Source organism: Notolepis coatsorum, assembly GCF_963971535.1.
Source record: "Notolepis coatsorum genome assembly, chromosome: 12".
Taxonomy (NCBI): Eukaryota; Metazoa; Chordata; class Actinopteri; order Aulopiformes; family Paralepididae; genus Notolepis; species Notolepis coatsorum.
Genome location: NC_140176.1, coordinates 103,856,761 through 103,876,822, shown reverse-complemented (window position 1 = coordinate 103,876,822; position 20,062 = coordinate 103,856,761).

The following is a 20,062-nucleotide window of genomic DNA, read 5'->3' as shown; positions in this document are numbered from 1 at the left end:
CTGAAGCTGCACGGCGGGTGGCACTGCTTGGCTTTAGGTCCAAACCGCGCATGATAAAAACACAGCTCCGCGTCACGCTGCTGGCGAGGGGCTGTCGCTGCGGCGGTGATATTCCAGTCTCCCGGCGGTGAAACAAAGGCTTGGGTTGGGAAAACTTCCGATGCACAGTGCTGTTGACCAGCCAAAAAAAACATATCAGCCTCCTCGGCCAGAGCGTAGCAATCGTCTATAGTGGTGTTGGCCAGAGCGGTCCGAACCGGAGAAGGCAGCTGACGCAGGAAAAGTTGCATGAAAAGGAAATCGGGCTTGTGCTCTCCCAATAAATCCAGCATCCTATCCATGAGCTCCGATGGCTTGCTATCACCGAGCCCTTGCAAAGAAAACAACCGGCTGGCCCGCTCGGTATCGGAAAGTTCGAATGTCTTTAATAGATGAGACTTGATCATGTGATATTTATCCCGAATCGGAGGGTTCTTGAGGAGGCTCCACCACTCTGCTGGCTGTCGAACTTCCCAGGGCTGACACCACATAATAATATTTTGTGGTATCCGAGGTAATCTCCCGCAGCTCGAACTGTGGCTCCGTTTGCGCAAACCATGCCGAGGCTGACGACTCCCAGAACTCAGGTAATTTCAGCGAAACTGCGTTCGTAGACATGTTGCCGCGGAAGTGTCTTCAAAACTAATATCAGGGTCACCAATGTAGAAATCGTCGGAAAGGAGAAACGCACAATTTCTATCTTGCGACAACACAAAGCCGTGTGTAATTTATTACATTTATAGCACAAGTGACAGCTGTCAGATCTATGCCGTGCTAACCTCTGACAGCTCGTAGTAACCAAACATTTGATCAATGACATCCCACCAGCGCGTCTTCTGTAAGCCCAACCCCAAAACCAACCTCCTTAAAGTGACAGTGCCCCATCAATACAATACAATGGTTTTACAATTATTTAAAAAAATACAAAAAAAATAAAATACAAAAAAATTTGTGAATTATGTCCATAGCACCCACTACAACATCGTGTTAAAGTCCGAAATTAACGTTACGTTAGCGTAAGCTAACAACAAGCTAACCTTGATCAGAGCCATAGAGAGAACAGCAGAGTGGGGACTGGGAAGGGGGGGGGGGCAGGCAGGCATTCTCCCTTCTGTGTGTGTGTGCGTTTGAAAAGATCAGATGAAGTCAGACGAGTATATTATATTGATAGTAAATGTACTGAGGGTGGACAGATAATGTTGATATTTAAACATAAAAAATACAATACATAATAAATGTATTCATGATCATCATGCAACATAAAACAATTGCAGGAACGGTTTGGGAGAGGAAGGGGTTTTAGGTTGCGTGTTGTGAGTTGTGAGTTCCAAAAGAATGTACGGTACTTAAAGTTTAAAGCTCAATATATCAAAACGTGGCACTTTATAGTGAACAGGAGGTCTATTTGTATTAAAAACAATAGATTTGTTTTTCATTTAAATGTCTGGAAGAGCTAAATAATCTTTTTTTCAAATTATATTTTCGTTACCTTTTTTGAGTTGTTACTGATTGTGTTAAATGGGCTTATGATATCGTCTCATATCGATTGCAGGCACCTGCATCGTATCGTATCATGGCAGATATCGGCAAATATCGTATTGCTGTCCAAAGAATCTATATCGTATCGTGATAAAACTTGTGATTCCCACCCCTAGTAGAGTCCATACACCCAACACCAAATCCCATAATTCCTTACACGTAACGTGTCTGGCTGTGTGACGTCAACTTGTCAGCATGAAAATGACAGCCAAACATGGCACTGCAACTAAATAACACAAATACAATAGGCACATTTGTGACTGTTACAAATATAACACGTTTTATACTTGTGCTACAAGATTTTGGCCTGTGCTACAAAACTATCAACCTCTGTAGCACCAGAGCTATGTGCAAAGTTAACGTACAGCCCTACAGACATTCTGATCTGCACGGTTTCAGCCAGCTAATCACCCAACCCACAAGGGTGTGTGAATCAACCCAGACTACCATTGACCTCATCCTGACCTCCGACAAGTCCATGATCTCCAATAAAGGGGTGATAGCATGCGGGTTAAGTGATCATTATATGATATTCTGTTCCCGCAAAAAGCCAAAGCAAAAGGCTGGCTGTCACAAAATGGTCACATCTAGAGACCTCAAAACGTACTCTAGCGAGGCCTTTAACCTTGAACTGAAGAGCCTGGACTGGTCAGATGAACTCAATGGTACACTGGTTGAAGAAACCTGGCTTGACTTCAAAACCAAATTCTCAACAATACTAAACAACATGGCCCCCCTAAGAACCACCAGGGTAAAAAATCGCGCTGAGCCGTGGATGCACACTGAAATACTGACCGCTATGAAAGCCAGAGACAAAAAATTCTCTGAATTTCATAAAAGTCAGTCAAAGCTTACCAAAAGCACGAGCAGTGAACTCCAAGCCCACGTGACTGAACTCAAACTAGAAAGAAACAGACTAAGAAATGACGTAAACTCCATGATAAAAACTGCAAAAAAAAATTTCATCAATGACAAAACTGAGGAAAACAAAAATAAACCACGTGAACTTTGGAAATTACTCAATAATCAACTAGGCTGCAGTAAAAAACTTAAAACCAGGTTCTCAAACATAAACATAAAGACGGACAACACGCTCATCACAGACAAACTGGATGTAGCCAATTACTTAAACACTTTCTTCACAAACATAGCCACAACACTGGTAAACAAACTACCCTCCCACTCAGGGCAGTATGGGGTAGAACACATAGTAGCATACTACAAGAACCTAGGCGTCCACAAAGACGATTTCAAACTGGAAATGGTAACTACAGATGAGGTACTCAATAAACTGAGCGCCCTCCAACCGAACAAGGCCACTGGCCATGACAACATCCCCTCCAAATTCCTCAGAGACTCAGCAGCCGCCATCACCCCAGTCATCACACACATAATAAACCTCTCCATAAAACAGGGACACGTCCCCAAGGACTTCAAAATAGCGAGAGTAACACCCCTGCACAAAAAGGGCAGCAAATTAGACCCAGGCAACTACCGCCCTGTTTCTATCCTTACATCCATCTCGAAAGTCATTGAAAAAATAGTATACGAACAGGTCGAAAAGTACCTTACGAATAAAAATCTAATCTACGAATTCCAATCTGGCTTCAGAACATCCCACTCCACTGACACATGCCTTCTCTATTTGAACGACCACATCAAGCAAGAGGTGGACGCGGGCAAATACTGCGGCATGGTCATGCTAGACCTACAAAAGGCCTTCGACACTGTCAATCACACCATTCTGATTGACAAGCTAAAAGCAATTGGTTTTGATAGTTTATCAGTGAGCTGGATACAATCCTACCTGGAGGGGAGAGAACAGATGGTGGAGGTAAACGGTACCCTATCCCCCCCCTCACAGTGAACTGTGGTGTTCCACAAGGAAGCATACTAGGACCACTACTGTTCCTAATTTATGCAAATGACATGTCGTCAGCTTGTGACTGCAACTTGTTCCTGTTTGCGGACGACTCAGCCCTGCTGGTCTCTGACAAGAACAAGTTACAGGTTGAAAAAACCCTCAGCTCGGAACTAGGCAAAATCTGCATATGGCTCGCCGACAACAAACTATCATTACACATGGGCAAAACAGAGTCCATTCTCTTCGGTTCAAATAACAAACTCAGCAAAACAGACGGCTTCTCAGTTACAGTGGGTGACAATATTGTCACAAGGAAAGATGAAATTACCTACCTGGGTTCCATCCTAGAGGCTAATCTTTCCTGTGACAAAATGGCATCCAATGTAATAAAAAAAAGTCAATCAACAAACTCGATTCTTGTACCGGATCTCCTCCCTGGTAAACAAGAATACCCTGAAGACTCTGGCAGGAGCACTCATTCAAGGGTACTACGACTATGCTTGCACCTCATGGTACCAAAGCACCTCAAAGGCACTAAAAACCAAATTACAAACATCTCAAAACAAACTAGTCAGACTACTGCTTGACCTGACTCCTAGAACCCACCTCACCCCTGCACACTTTGCCAACCTAGGATGGCTTAGAGTAGACAACAGAGTACAGCAACTTGCAATGGGCCTGGTCTACAAGATACACTACACGACCAAGGTACCCATGTACATGTCAAAATACTTCCCAAAGGTCAGTGAATACCACGATCACAACACCAGAGGGAGCTCCACAAATCATGTAAAACCCAGATTCGGCTCAAACAAGGGACTAAGCACGTTTCGCAATTATGCCACAACAATGTGGAACGCCCTACCCAAAGCTGTAAAGGAAAGTAAATCACTACCCACCTTCAAAAACACTCTCAAAGAACACCTACGGGAGACTGCAATTCAAAACTGGCCCCTACAAATGTCCTAACCCAGTTGTACAATAAAGACCAAGCATGGCTTTGTCAGTATTCCAATGTACAGCCCCACCCAACCCCACCCCACCTACCCAACCTCCTCCAATGTACAGTTTCCATGTCAAATGTATGTCAGTATTCCAATGTACAGTGTCCCCCCCCCCCCCCTACCCAACCCCCCCCCCCCCCCCCCCCACCTCCAATGTACAGCCCCACCCCACCTACCCAACCTCCCCCAATGCACAGTTTCTATGTCAAATGTATATACTCTTCTTCTGGATTTTTTTAGTATCACAAACAGTACTGTATTTGAAAATCTGGTATGTCATAAATGTATAGATGTAGCAGTACTGTCTATCTGTATGTCATGTGTGTCATATGATGAATTGAAAATGGGGGACCCTGATGGAAACAAGACGAAAGTCTTTCTCAGGTCTGCATCCTCTTAACAATTGTATGTATTGAGCTGTACTGTACTGTACCCATTCTGCAATCTGTTAATACACTTTTCAATCAATCAATCAATAGCGAGTACTTATCTGACCCTGCACGGAGTGCAACCCCGTATCAGTACCAAATACCTATATGTCCCTATGCCATAAATGTCATGTATGTTGTGTATGTCATAAATGTCTATATGAATTGAAAATGGGGAACCCTGATGGAAACAAGACAAACGTCTTTCTCAGGTCTGCATCCCCTTAACAATTGTATGTATTGAGCCGTACTGTATTGTACCCATTCTGCAATCTGTTAAATAAAGTTTTCATTCATTCATGTGATCTGTTTATGTCTCCTGGTCTGATCTGGGCCTCGTTCCTTGTACCTGGTTCAACTAAGCCGATCAAATGTCCTATTACCCCGATGATTGATGTCAGGCTATCTTGGTTTCTCAAAGGCTGATTTGCGCTCAAACAATCTCATTAATTCGAATTTCGAACCAGACTTCAGTAATCAGGTTATTTGCGCGTCACCGTCTTACCTCAAAAGGGGGAGGCATCGATTAATCGAAAAAAGATCGCAATCTCGATTCATAGACCTATGCAATCTCATTTCAAAATTATGATGATTTCTTTTTATATTATACATTTTCTTTTTTACTTTTTACTTAACTTTTAAATGATGATGATTCTGACTTGAGTTATTTTGTACATTACAAGAGACTTTTAAGTCGAGCACTTTCATATATGTTATGTTTAAGTTTAAGTCAAGCACTTTCATATGTTATGTTGTCTGTTTAAGAAAGAGTGCAATAAATGATTTTTATTGAAAAAATAGGAATCGTGTGAGAGAATCGTCATCTCAATTAGGGGTGGGCGATATGACAATATTAAATTAATATCGGGTACAGTTCTCATAAACGATACACTTTTTAAATGTATCGTGGACATCAGCACCCACACACACACCCAGAGACGGAGAGGCGGTGCTACAGGTTTGTTTGGAGGAAACAGGGAACGGGGATATGAGAGTGTGAGAGAAGTGGAGAGAGTTTTGCGAGTTTAAACGTTAGCCCTACGTGTTTTATTCAGAAACGGCAATGAAATATGGAGGCACCGAGGTGGATGAACTGGTAGTAGCCTCGCATTCTAACCGTTAGCATTGCGACTAGCGTAAATGAGCTAATAAGGCACTGGATTCATACAGTAGCTTGATAGCTAGCGTCAAAATCCTCTGTGTTGCGTTGAAGACGGCGCCCCAGCTACACTGATGGGGGGGGGGGGTACCGTCTTTATATCTATCTATGGGGGGTACTAGCGAGCCGAGTAGGTACCGTGCAGATCGTGGAAAAGCGGCATAAGGCAGGGCTGTACGTTAACTTTTTTTGCACATAGCACTGGTGCTACAGAGTTTGATAGTTTTGTAGCACAGGCCAAAATCTTGTAGCACAAAACGTAATATAAAACGTGTTATATTTGTAACAGTCACAAATGTGCCTATTGTATTTGTGTTATTTAGTTGCAGTGCCATGTTTGGCTGTCATTTTCATGCTGACAAGTTGACGTCACACAGCCAGACACGTTACGTGCAAGGAATTATGGGATTTGGTGTTGGATGTATGGACTCTACTAGGGGTGGGAATCACCAGTTTCATCACAATATGATACGATATCGATTCTTTGGACAATGATACGATATTTGCCGATATCTGCCACGATACGATACGATGCAGGTGCCTGCAATCGATATGAGACGATATCATATGTAGGGATGCCCCGATCACGTTTTTTGATACCGATCACCGATCGTCGTGAGCCATATCGGCCGATACCGATCCGATACCGATCGTTTTTGATTAAAAAGAAATTAAAAATTATTTTATATAAAGTTTTTTTTTTTTTTTTTATAAAATATATATATTATATAATTAGACTTGTACTTGTATTATCTGCGAGACATCGCCACCACGCAACAAGTCAAAATGCTCGCTATCTGCAAACAGCTCCACTGTCTGTGTGTACTCTAGTAGCCCAGCTCCAAAAAGGATTCTCCGGCGCTGCAGCGGGACCCTATTGGTAACGTTATGCTTTGGTCATTTCACATTCAGCAAGCCCTCAGCTCGAATACGCATTAAATCAATGTTATAAGACATTGATATCAAGAGCTATCTGTAGCTACTGCTAGCCGGCTAGATGACGTTAAGACAGAACTTTAGTTCAATGGGACATTTCGTTTTGAACAGTAAACTAACGTCAGCTAACGCAAGCTAACGCAAGCTACCGGAGGTATGAACATGGACTACTAGATTTTCTGGATCATTTGTTGATATCAGGAGCTATCGGTAGCTAGCCGGCTAAATACCGTTAGACAATGCCTACTAAACGTGAATAGTTGACTGGGTAATTTTGTTTAAACAGTAACGATAGCTAGGTAGCTAACGTTAGCGCAGGTCGAATGCACTACAGACTCGAGCAGAGGAGCCGCACCTCTTTGTTTACAAACTCTACACGGGGGCGGGCGGGGCTAGGGAGGAGGAGCAGTTTGCAGGTCCTGTGCGTCTGAGACAAGCGAGTGAGATATCCACTTGATCAGTTTCCGCGATCGGCGAATATGACTCATTATCGGAATTCCCCGATCGCATATTTATACTGATTATCGGCCGATAACGATCGGTGGCCGATCGATCGGGGCATCCCTAATCATATGCCCATTTAACACAATCAGTAACATTTAGATCAACTCAAAAAAGGTAACGAAAATATAATTTGAAAAAATTATTGAGCTCTTCCAGACATTTAAATGGAAAAACAATCTATTGTTTTTAATACAAATATACCTCCTGTTCACTGTAAAGTGCCACGTTTTGATATATTGAGCTTTAAACTTCAAGTACATTTTTTTGGAACTCACAACTCGCAACACGCAACCTAAAACCCCTTCCTCTCCCAAACCGTTTCTACAATTGTTGCATGATGATCATGAATTCATTTATTATTAGTGTTGTTCCGATACCGATACCAGTATCGGAAATGCCGCCGATACTGCCTAAAATGCTGGTATCGGTATCGGCCAGTACACGTACATTCTAGCCTCCGATCCCATGACGTCATTTATCTCCTGCGGAGAGTGAGGATTATAAAATGAACGTATTTTAAAGTGTGATGCTGTTTGTCATTTTAACAGCAGATACACTTTCTTAAATTCCATTGTCCCCGACAGAGCGTGTGACGGGGAGCTCGGACGGGATGTGTTTTGCTTGCAGTTGCTGGTGTTATGATAGCATTAGCTGAAAAGCTAGCTAGTTGGAACAACATCCGCCCGTTACATCAAATCAGATGATCGCCTGTCCTTTCTCCAGGACCTGACACTGTTCGTCTATCAACCAGCGTTTCCGTTAGAACATATTCGTGCCGGTCTGGGTGTCCTGCAAGATTTCTATCCCCGGACATATTCGAGAAATTCCGGTCAGCCTGGTTTTCCTTTTTACCGGCTGAATGCCACCATCGGCGCCAATGTTAACGTTAATATCGCCTAATCTATGTTTTAAATTATGGCTATGTGTCTGTTTCAGAGCATTTAGAAAAGCCCCCGTTTTCAGATAAAAAACAGCTCATTCTGGAGCATTCTATGAAAATCGTCTTTTAGTGGAATATTCCACAACGTTGATATTCGTCGGCCTTTTTATGAATCGTTTTCAAATAAACGCTAGATGATCAATATTATACGTGCACGCAAGCACATTCGGGCCGCGCACGGATAATCGCTCCGTTGATTTCCTCACAGACTTTTACAGTGAAACCGAAAGAAGACATTTCACAAAACAGCTTATAACTTCATCAAACTTACTCTGATTATCCTAACACTGATAACATAGAGTCCTTACCTGACATCAGATGGTATCCAACTGGTATATTCCAATTCCTGATCACCATTCGAAAAAATCGATACGTGTATGGATCCAACGCGATACTGTAGAACTCCATGATCAGCGGGGATCTGAGGTTCCAGAATGAACTGTGGTAACCCCGGCTGGATCAGTGAACTGGAAAATGTGGATATAATGTCGCACCTCAGCCAGGAGAATTAAACTTTCCACTCGGGCCTGAACGCTCGACATTTCTGTTTCTGTTTTCTTTCACCACGGCATCAGCGGTCTCTGTGACTTCAAGTTCAGAAGACTCATCTTCGTTGTAATTATTATTAGACCTGCTTGTGCTTGGTTTCATGAAATATTTGTTAAGCTTAGCTTGTTTGGCCATCTCTCTCTCTCGCTCGTATACCTGTTTGTCGTTATGGTGGCCAGGCAGGCTCAAAAAAAGAAAGAAAAAAAGATTCACATCCGAGCGGCGCCATCCACGCTTTATCAGAGTGAAGCAAATGTAATGATTGTTTCGTTCATCGCATAGGCTATTTAATTTTAGCCTATTTTAATACAATTCAAATAATAAAATTGTGCTTAGAGAAATTATTTTCACCGGACATTATGACCGGAGAGATTTAAATATTCGGACTTCAACATATTTTGCCGGTCAAATACCGGTAATTACCGGCTAACGGAAACGCTGCTATCAACATTAATGCACCCACGGTGAATCGTATTTAAGTTAAGTAGCTACTGACTAGCGTTAGCTGACTAACGTTATCAAATGTCTGCGGGGAAGACGAGCTAGCTCAGCTAGCTTAGCTTGATAATGTTACCGTGGCTAACGTTGGTGCTATTCATAATCCAGCAATAATGGCTGCAGACCTGCAAGCAAAGTACAGCAAGTTCCAAGTGCCAAAGGATAAGAGTCTGAGGCGGAGTCTCAAAAGAGAATGTTGAATATTTATTTTGCATCGAAAATCACAACATGAACGTTCTATCTGCTACTAGCTTACAGACTGGGTAGCGAGTGCAACACCGTCTAATGTCCGTGCGGATCATTGGAGTAGGGTATATCTGCAGTGCCGCAGCCCCATACTCATTGATTAATGATACTAATACTAATCTATACAATCACCTGTTGTTGAATAAATACCATTACTTTCTAGTTATTACTAAAAAACAGTATATATAAAACAGTATCTGTAAAAAAAAGAAAAAAAAAAGTATAATTTATATATATATATATTTTTTTTTATGTATGCACTGGTATCGGCTCAGTATCGGTATCGGCCGATACCCAAAGCTTAGGTATCGGAATCGGATCGGAAAGGAAAAAATGGTATCGGAACATCTCTATTTATTATTATATTTTCTTTTTATATTTGAATATCAACATTACCTGTCCATCCTCAGTAATCCTCAGTTTACTATAATATACTCCTGACTTCATTGTCTTTCCAAACGTGCACACACACAGAGAAAGGGAGAGTGCCCCCCCCCATTTCCCTTTCCCCAGTCCACACTTTCTGCTGTTCTCTCTATGGCTCTGCCTCTGATCAGGATTAGCTTGTTAGCTTACGCTAACGTAACGTTAATTTCGGGCGATGTGGGCATAAAGGAATGGCGACGATGCATGTTAGATGAATTTGACCCGTTGTGAAAAAGAAAAAAAAACACTGACTTATTTCGGGTCGCAAAATAGGCGCACTTTATCACTGATAATGATTTTATATTACTATATATTAAAAGTATAGGCGGACCATTCCTCAGTTACATGATTATTATTTTCTCACAGTAGTGTGTGTATTTTTGGTTAAAGTGGATAGAAAACAGTACTGTGCAAAAGTCTTAGGCACCCAAGAGTTTTTATATAAATTGTCTTGGATGTTAATAAATTTGTTCTGTATTAGTGCGTCAGTAGACTACTCTTTTAGATTTTTAGAAACGTTTAATTAAATTATTTTTGAAAGCATCTTCATGGTTTAATGCAGACATATGTTGCAGGGACTATTTTAATCGTCATGTTGGCGTGACTGTATGCTTCAAACGGTTAAATCAAGCATTTTTAAGTGCTTTAGAGGAAATGTTAAAATATCGTGATGTACATTGTTACAAAGGATCAGATTAAACCGAATATATATATTTATTTATTGATATATATTGCATAGTATTTGTATATCGTTTGATATCCCTTGTATATTCCTTGTACATATACACGGAATATCCCTTTAGTCCAGCCCATAATAGTTCATTCTCCTATTGGACAGCGGTCCACCGGCGCCAGGGACCGGCCCCCGGAGCCAAGTTCAAAGTCACCGACACGACATGTCTGTACTTGCCCCGGCCCTGCCCAGGGATACGGCGACAGAAATGAGAGTGGCACTATTTGTTCACCGTGCGTATAAATACGGCGCAGGTGAATGTAGAAGCCCCTTAGCCCCTTACCTCCGTACCCTTCGTCCTTTTAGTATGTTACCCACTAAGTGAAGCCTCACCCACGATACAACGTGCGGTGAAGTATGGCCTGTTTGGCCTCAGAATAGAGCATCGAGACCGCGTGCGAATTAGTAACTGAATTGTCAGAGTTTGGCGCTATACGGTCGAGTGCGACATATTTCTATTGAGTCTTTAATAGTCTATTTGTGTATAGTGTATCGTGCGGTTAGAATTATATAGTGACCAGCATCTCCAACGCTTTCTCGTATTAGCTAGAGTTCTTATCCAGGCTGGGCCGACCGCATGGCGCTTTCACCCGAGGAGACCTAGGCGAGAACCGTATGGACATGTACACTGGATTAATCTACCCGACGACTACATAGCCCTTTGCGGCTGGAATATATTTGCTTTGGTCCTATGATTTATGGAGCGGATAATCGCCGACGCCTGCACGTGTTGGATTTACCCCGAGAGGAGTCAAGTCGAGTCGGCGCTCAGAGAGCCTGAGGCCGCCTAGCTTTCTTCACTGTAGAGCTACAGTCTACAAGAGAACCAAGCTGTATTCGTCTGTGGATCAAGAGACTACTGCACCGGCTTCTGTACCTGAAGTCTCCCTAGTCATCGTTGACCAGACGTCCTACTACCGACAGATCTTCTACCCCCTTGCTGGCTTACAACCAGTGGGAACCCCTTCCAGTATCTCCCGCTATTACTAGTGTACCATAGATATAATTCCCTAAGATTCAGGTTGTATAATTACCTCCTGCGTAACCAGAGAATGGACATTCGTTATTGATTTGCCTACGCATACTCCTTTGCCTTACAAGTGCATTCAAAGAATAATGTAAAGTATCCTATGTACCTTTTGCTCCATTAAATACTTGATTAATACCTTTGACTGGAACCGATTTCATTGTGGGAAGTGTTCATCATATTCATATATCGTGTACTGTATGGCCAGTAATTAAAGTACATAAAGCGGTAGTGGTTTAATGATACCATACTTATCAATACAGTCAGGGAATTGTACCCCTCAGTTACAATTGGTCCTTCGAGCCGGAGGGTAACTAGTGTAATATTAATATAGTGGTATTAATATTGAAATGGCCTATGATGAACACTCCACAAAACGGTCCTCCTAAAGTAGATCGCCCGCAGCGTAGACGGCAGCCACCTCAGTACTTAGAGGATTACGTTGCCAGTATACTACCTAGCCTTCTACAGACGGTAAACGCGGAAAAAGTAGAAAGTAAAATTATGTCCGACCCTATCAACCAGACTACCCCGCCAACAGAGGCCCTAGTGGGTTCTAATGTAACTGACCAAGCTCACGGTAGGGACCAGGAGGGAACTGACACGACTTTACCCCCCGCCAAGACCGAAGAAGTAGTCCCCGGAGAGCTCCAGGAGAAAGACAACCCTCCAGAGATGGAACTCTGCCCGGTACAAGAAGAGGAGAGCGCCCAGGAGATAGAGCTCCAGGACTCCCCGCATGAGAACGCATCTCCAACGTGTACGGCCAGGAGCGGATCACCTCAACCAGCGTCTTCCCCCAGCGAGGCGGACAAGATGCTGGCACAGGCGTTCCTCGCCAGCCTAGCAGCCTCAACATAGCGCGATCGACTCCAAGCACAGACGCTTAGTGAGCGCGAACATTCTTCCATGGAAAGAGAACGCCTCCAAGCGCAGCAACGGAGCGACGAAGATCGTATACGTCTAGAGATTAGACGCCTTCAGACGGAAGAGAATATGGTAAGAGACCACGCCGAAGCCCAGCGCGCCGCCGCCGAAGCCCAGCGCGCCGCTGCCGGTGCCCAAAGAGAAGCAGAGCGCGACATCGCTCTCACCAAGCGCGAAGCCGAGCGCGACCGATTACAAGCGCAGCTAATGGAGCAGCTGATTGCCAGGGCAACACCCCCTCCCTCCGCACGGGGTTCCAGGGCCTCGTCAAGACACGGGTCAAGGGCACCCTCCCCTAACCGATCAAGCGACCCTGAGCCCGACCACCAGAGAGAGCCTATACCCCCCTCCGAACTCCTTCCCCGACCGGTCCCAGTGAGACCCAGCTACAAGGAAGGAACGGTATACACCGCGGAGAGGCTAAATAGACGACTACAGGATCTAGAGGACCTGCCAGAGGAAGAAGAAGAGGGAGAGGAGGAGAGTCAAGCCAGACAGCAGCACAGTACTCCACAGGACCAGGAGGTCCAGTACAGCCCAGGCTCTACCCCCGCGGCTCTGCGCTACAGACCCCCGACTCAATTCACGGGTGAGATTGACGCACGACCAGTCCCGAGGAATAGCACCTGGATACGCGGGCCATGGTACCCTGCCGGTACCAGCCCACCGAGAGGCGTAAGAGGAGACTCGCCTAGGAGGCCTCTCTTCCAACGCTCACCGATGTGCCAGCCATCTACGGCATCATACATTGGCACACCGACGTTTCCAGACTTCACCCATGAGAACAGAGCACAGTACACGGAGCTACGGATGTGCTTAGAGACAATGATGGCTGATGTAGCTGATGAACGCCACAAGTATGCTATCCTATTGAAGCACCTCAAGGTGCCCCGAGCGCACAATATAGCGCTGGCCTATGCCACCTCTACTACCCCATACACAGCGGCTCTAGCAGCACTCGACCAAAGATATGGACGCATATGGGACTACGTAATACAAGAGATAAGGCATATTGACCGCCTACCCCCAGCAACAGACAATCGCTCACTAGACGACCTGTCTATCAAGGTACAATCCCTGGTAGGGATGCTGGGGGCGCAACGAGAAAAGGGTATGCACGAACTATACGCAAACTCTAATGTCGAGAGGATTTTAGAGAAGCTTCCGCCCGCCCGACAAGAGCGCTTCAGGCGGCAAAGAGACCACCGTGATCCTAACGGTCCCGAGCCATCCCTCCTAGACCTAGCCAACTTCCTGGCGAGAGAAGTCAGCAGCCTGCGATTGGATACGTTCGTGCGGAGCACACCAAGCTCCAGAGAGGGACCTAGGAGAGCAAACGATGGCCGAAGATTGGTGACTGTCATGCACCAATCAGAACCAGTACCGAGCAGCAAGAACCACAGTACCCCCTCGATGAAAGAGAAGTGGAAGATGGTGTGCCCGTACTGCGAGAAAGAACACTGGTTGTCACAATGTGACACATTCAAGAAGATGACCGCCGACGAAGTGGGTCAATGGATAAAGTCCAACCGACGCTGTTACCGATGTGCGCGCAGTCACATGGCAGCCGAGTGCCGCTTAAAGAAGAGGTGTAGTCGGTGTGACGGAGCCCACCTAGATGTCCTACACGACAGTAACAGAAGAAAGCCCGCACCCTCAAGCAGCACAAAGGCAAGTGTTATGTACATTGACCCCGCCAGCAGCGGGGGCGCCCGAGTGCTCTTAAAGGTGGTCCGCGTAACACTGAGTTACCAAGACAAGGTCATGGACACTTACGCCGTCCTTGACGACGGGTCAGAGAAGACCCTTCTCCTCGCATCCGCTGCGGCCCAGCTGGGGCTGCGGGGGAGCGAAAACCAGATGACGATTCGGACAATAAGAAGAGATCTAAAGACGATAAAGGGCGAGAATGTCTCCTTCACTATCGCAGCAAGCGGGCAGCCAGAGAGACGGTATAGGATTACTAATGCTTTCACCAGCCAAGAAATAGGCCTGTCGCAGTACACCTACCCCATCGCCAAGCTGATGGATAAATATGTGCACCTGCGTCAACTACCTATCCCGCTCATAGACGGTGCCACCCCGACCCTGCTGATAGGCTCCGACCATGCAGACCTCATAGTCCCGATAGACCGGGTCCACACAGGGCCCAGAGGCTGTCCTGCAGCAGTCGAGACCCGCCTAGGATGGACATTACAAGGCCCCCTTGCTAAGTCTCTTAACCGAACAGCAGCCACTAGCTGCCTCCACTCCAGAGTGACAGAAGAAGACACCACCCTCCTACAGCATGTCGAGAGGCTATGGACACTAGAGACAATGCCCTTTAAGAATGAAAAGAAAGACATTCGTTCCAAGGAAGACATTTACGCCATAGCACTCCTCGAGCAAGGGACAAAGAGAGTCAAAGTCAACGGAGTGATGAGATACGCAACTCCACTCTTGAGGCGAGAGGGTATGCCCACCTTCCACGCCCCAAAAGAAGCGACGGAGCGGTATCTATTGAACACAGAGCGGCGCCTAGCCAGAGACCCCGCTCAAGAGACTGTGTACCGCGCTGAGATTAACAAGCTAATCACAGCGGGACACATAAAGAAAATTGACATTAAAGAGGCCGATCAGACGACCGAATCATGGTACGTGCCGCACCACAAAGTCCACCACAACGGCAAGGATCGTATTGTGTTCAACTGCAGCTACCAGATCGGATCACAAAATCTGAATAAAGAGCTCTTGCCCGGCCCAACACTCGGCCCCTCCCTACTAGGCGTGTTACTACGTTTCCGCCAGGACAAGGTGGCCATCAGCGGCGACATCAAAGGGATGTTCCTGCAGGTGAGACTAGTGGAGGAGGACAAGCCCCTGCTGCGGTTCCTATGGAGAGAGAGGATCGGGGATGAGCAACCAGCCATCTATCAATGGGAAGTCCTCCCTTTCGGAACCACATGCAGCCCATGCTGTGCTACGTTTGCACTGCAAAAACACGTCGCAGAGGACCCAGCAGCTGATGAAGAGGTCCGAAAAAGTGTAGAAAATAGTTTCTACGTGGACAACTGTCTGCAAAGCGTCTCGACGCCAGAAGAAGCCGAGGCCCTTCTACTCAAGCTCTGCGCCTCCCTGATCAAAGGCGGCTTTGATCTCAGGCAGTGGGCCAGCAGCGACCCGCAAGTATTGCGCAGCCTCTCCCCCGAGGACAAGGCAGCAAGCAGCGAGACCTGGATGGCGACCATCCCAGGAGAAGCCCAAGAAATGACATTAGGACTAGTCTGGCGCTTCAAAACAGACTCGCTCCATTATAAACACACACCCCTGACCAAGGAGCAGGGAAGGTCGACTGCACTACCGACCACCAGACGGAGTGTATACAGAACACTCGCCAGACAATATGACCCGTTGGGATGTATTCTACCTTACACCACCAGGGCAAAGATGATTGTAAGAGCGTTATGGGACAAGGACCAGGGCTGGGACGACCCCATACCCGAACACCTTGCATCCACATGGAGAGAGTGGGAGACGGAACTCAGCTCACTCCCAGGTGTTAACATACACCGCAGCTACTTCCCACCCACAGTGAGGCCGGAGACGTGCCAGATGGACCTGCACGTCTTCAGCGACGCCTCCGAAGTAGCCTACGGCTCGGTGGCCTACTTGCGTGCCCGAGAGGAGGGAGGAGAAATACATACTGCTTTCATCCTGGCTCGCTCAAGAATAGCCCCACGAAAGCAACAATCTACCCCGCGTCTAGAGCTCTGCGCAGCCCTAGCAGGAGCGCACCTCGCCACGTTAATCCAACGTGAACTCACCATTCCGGTGCAAAGAACAATCTTGTGGTCAGACTCCACGACAGTACTCAAATGGATCCGGTCTGATTCGTGCAGATACAAGGTCTTCGTGGGGGTCAGAGTCACAGAGATTCAAGAGTTAACAGAAGTAGCAAGCTGGAGGTATGTGGACACAAAACACAACCCAGCTGACGTCATCACCCGGGGAATGTCCCTGGATGACCTCACCCGTCACAACCCATACAGTGACGGACCAGAGTTTCTCAAGCTCCCGGAAGGAGAGTGGCCTACACCCACCCCACGGGAGGCGAGTAAAGAGGAGGCCGAAAACAAGAAATCTGTGTTCTGTGGATTGAACACACTCGTCTCCACAGACCCCGACATAGACGATTGCCTCACCCTAGAGAGTGCGCAGCTAAAGACATTTCTGTGGCACCACCCAGAGGTTCAGCCCACTACTGACATTTCAGCAGCTGACTACGAAGAAGCAGAACTTCTTCTACTACAACGAGCCCAGAGAGACTCGTTCCCCGATGAGCTAGACTGTCTACAGGGAGCAAAGCCCGTCCCATCAGACAGCAGACTGCTCCACCTAGCACCCGAGAGCGACGCCCATAGTCTCATCAGAGTGGGTGGTCGTCTGCGGAGAGCCCCAGACTTACCGGATGACGTCAAGTACCCGATAGTCTTGAACAGCCGACACAAGGTCACAGAGCTGATCATAAAGAAATACGACGAGGATGTGCACCACGCAGGGGCAGAGAGAGTCTTCGCGGAGATCAGACGTCGTTTTTTTTTTTTTTGATCCACTTTTTCTCCCATTTTCTATATTTTTCTCCCATCCCAATTTCGTATCATCCAATTCAACCCTCCCCTGTCACGAACGCTGTTTCTTGCCTCCCACAAGCCGGCTGCAGTGAGGACTAAGTCATACATAGCACAAGTCCCCTCCGGTACTTGAGGTAACAGCAGTCGCATCTTTTCACCTGCGCAGCTCGACCTCTCAGTGTCGAGGAGTAACGCGTGGGAGGCTCACGCTGCCCCCGACACTTCCTGATTCTACTGCGCAGGCGCACCAACCGACTTGTAGGAGTCGCTTGTTCACAACGTTCGATCCCCACCCTTCAGTTTTTCCCTCCCCGTAATACGGCCAATGTGTATTACTGCGGACGACCAGCCAAACTGAAAAACAATGTGGAGAGCTGGATTCGAACACGCGAATCCTAGCGTCTCCACACTGGTGGCGAGTGCCTTAGACCACTACACCACCTAGCCGCCACGAGATCAGACGTCGTTATTGGATACTGCAAGGGAGAGAAGCAGTGCGGCGCTTCCAGCGAACCTGTCTAGACTGTCGTAAGTGGCGAGCGCAGCCCAGTATACCCCGGATGGCTGACCTACCTCCCTGTCGCCTCCGACTCGGCGACAAGCCTTTTCACTCCACCGGTATGGACTGTTTCGGCCCGCTGTATATAAAGAAAGGAAGAGGAACCGAGAAGCGGTGGGGTATTGTATTCAAATGCATGACCACCCGAGCGATACATATAGAACTCCTTCCAACCATGAGCACAGACTCATTCCTTATGGCCTTCCGAAGATTCACATCGCGGAAAGGCAAACCGTCTATATTGTTGTCTGATCACGGGACAAACTTCAAAGGTGGAGAAAGAGAGCTGAGAGAGAGCTTCCAAGCTATGGGCCCAGAACTTAAGACCCACCTCGCTCCATCCCAGATTGACTTCCAGTTTAATCCCCCGAACGCACCTCACTTCGGTGGAACTTGGGAACGAGAAGTACGTTCAATAAAGACAGCCCTGTACGCCGTGCTTGGGGCCCAGACCGTGGCGGAAGAAGTCCTAATGACAGTCCTCACGGAGATCGAGGGAGTATTGAACTCAAAGCCCCTCGGTTACGTCTCAAGTGATGTAGCAGATGTCGACCCAGTCACCCCCAACACACTCTTGATGGAGCGGCTGGACCCCGCGCTACCACAGACAATGTACAGGCCTGAAGAAGCGAACGGCCGAATAATGTGGAGGTACAGTCAAGTACTGGCTGACAAGTTTTGGAACAGCTTCCTACTCCACTACCTACCGTCTCTACAGACCCGCCAGAAATGGGTAAAAGAGAGAGACAATTTGACAGAAGGAACAGTCGTCATGATTATCGACCAGTCACTACCCCGAGCTATGTGGCCGGCTGGCCGCGTAAGCAAAGTGATCACCGGTGCCGACGGAAAGGTCCGAGCAGCTGAAGTGCTCGTCCATGGGCGGACCTACACCCGACCCGTGGCGAGGCTAATAGAACTGCCAAGGCTCCCCGATACTATCGATGACGACCATGACCCCATGACTTTGTGAACTGACTGACCCTCACAGCAGATATTGAGTAGTGGACAGTGCGGTTAATCTGTCTCTGCTTAGCTAATTAGGTGGGACTAATTAGGGGGCGGCTGTTACAAAGGATCAGATTAAACCGAATATATATATTTATTTATTGATATATATTGCATAGTATTTGTATATCGTTTGATATCCCTTGTATATTCCTTGTACATATACACGGAATATCCCTTTAGTCCAGCCCATAATAGTTCATTCTCCTATTGGACAGCGGTCCACCGGCGCCAGGGACCGGCCCCCGGAGCCAAGTTCAAAGTCACCGACACGACATGTCTGTACTTGCCCCGGCCCTGCCCAGGGATACGGCGACAGAAATGAGAGTGGCACTATTTGTTCACCGTGCGTATAAATACGGCGCAGGTGAATGTAGAAGCCCCTTAGCCCCTTACCTCCGTACCCTTCGTCCTTTTAGTATGTTACCCACTAAGTGAAGCCTCACCCACGATACAACGTGCGGTGAAGTATGGCCTGTTTGGCCTCAGAATAGAGCATTGAGACCGCGTGCGAATTAGTAACTGAATTGTCAGAGTTTGGCGCTATACCGTCGAGTGCGACATATTTCTATTAAGTCTTTAATAGTCTATTTGTGTATAGTGTATCGTGCGGTTAGAATTCTATAGTGACCAGCATCTCCAACGCTTTCTCGTATTAGCTAGAGTTCTTATCCAGGCTGGGCCGACCGCATGGCGCTTTCACCCGAGGAGACCTAGGCGAGAACCGTATGGACATGTACACTGGATTAATCTACCCGACGACTACATAGCCCTTTGCGGCTGGAATATATTTGCTTTGGTCCTATGATTTATGGAGCGGATAATCGCCGACGCCTGCACGTGTTGGATTTACCCCGAGAGGAGTCAAGTCGAGTCGGCACTCAGAGAGCCTGAGGCCGCCTAGCTTTCTTCACTGTAGAGCTACAGTCTACAAGAGAACCAAGCTGTATTCGTCTGTGGATCAAGAGACTACTGCACCGGCTTCTGTACCTGAAGTCTCCCTAGTCATCGTTGACCAGACGTCCTACTACCGACAGATCTTCTACCCCCTTGCTGGCTTACAACC